This window comes from Triticum dicoccoides, chromosome 3A (assembly GCF_002162155.2).
Source record: "Triticum dicoccoides isolate Atlit2015 ecotype Zavitan chromosome 3A, WEW_v2.0, whole genome shotgun sequence".
Lineage (NCBI taxonomy): Eukaryota > Viridiplantae > Streptophyta > Magnoliopsida > Poales > Poaceae > Triticum > Triticum dicoccoides.
The window spans coordinates 742,565,797-742,567,318 of record NC_041384.1 but is presented as its reverse complement, the minus strand read 5'-3'; positions in this window follow the sequence as shown (position 1 = coordinate 742,567,318).

Below are 1,522 nucleotides of genomic sequence, written 5' to 3'. Positions count from 1 at the left end.
GAACTTCAAGAAGGACGGCAAGGAGGTTGCCGCGCCCGGCAAGCAAGCTGCTGGGAAGAAGCCAAAGAATGGACCCAAGCCCGAGACTGAGTGCTTTTATTGCAAGGGAAGCGGTCACTGGAAGCGGAACTGCCCTAAGTACTTAGCGGATAAGAAGGCTGGCAAAACGAAAGGTATATGTGATATACATGTAATTGATGTGTACCTTACTAGTGCCCGTAGTGGCTCCTGGGTATTTGATACCGGTGCAGTTGCTCATATTTGTAACTCAAAGCAGGGGCTGCGGAATAAGCGGAAACTGGCAAAGGACGAGGTGACGATGCGCGTCGGGAATGGTTCCAAGGTCAATGTGATCGCCGTCGGCACGCTACCTCTGCATCTCCCTTCGGGATTAGTTTTAAACCTTAATAATTGTTATTTAGTGCCAGCTTTGAGCATGAACATTGTATCGGGATCTCGTTTAATTCAAGATGGCTACTCTTTTAAATCTGAGAATAATGGTTGTTCCATTTTTATGAGAGATATGTTTTATGGTCATGCTCCTATGGTGAATGGTTTATTCTTTATGAATCTCGAACGTGATGCTACACATGTTCATAATGTGAGTACCAAAAGAAGTAAGGTTGATAATGATAGTCCCACATACTTGTGGCACTGCCGCCTTGGTCACATAGGTGTCAAACGCATGAAGAAGCTCCATGCTGATGGACTTTTAGAGTCTCTTGATTATGAATCATTTGACACGTGCGAACCATGCCTTATGGGTAAAATGACCAAGACTCCGTTCTCAGGAACAATGGAGCAAGCAACCGACTTATTGGAAATCATACATACTGATGTGTGCGGTCCGATGAGTGTTGAGGCTCGCGGTGGCTATCGTTATGTTCTCACTCTCATTGATGATTTAAGTAGGTATAGGTATATCTACTTAATGAAACACAAGTCTGAAACCTTTGAAAAGTTCAAGGAATTTTAGAGTGAGGTTGAAAATCAACGTGACAGGAAAATCAAGTTTCTACGATCAGATCGTGGAGGAGAATACTTGAGTCACGAGTTTGGGGCACACTTAAGAAAATGTGGAATAGTTTCACAACTCATGCCGCCTGGAACACCTCAGCGTAATGGTGTGTCCGAACGTCGTAATCGCACTCTGTTAGATATGGTGCGATCTATGATGTCTCTTACTGATTTACCGCTTTCCTTTTGGGGCTATGCTTTAGAGACTGCCGCATTCACTTTAAATAGGGCTCCGTCGAAATCCGTTGAGACGACACCGTATGAATTATGGTTTGGGAAGAAACCTAAGCTGTCGTTTCTAAAAGTTTGGGGATGCGATGCTTATGTCAAGAAACTTCAACCTGAAAACCTCGAACCCAAGTCGGAAAAATGCGTCTTCATAGGATACCCAAAAGAAACTATTGGGTACACCTTCTACCTCAGATCCGAAGGCAAGATCTTTGTTGCCAAGAATGGGTCCTTTCTGGAGAAAGAGTTTCTCTCGAAAGAAGTAAGTGGGAGGAAA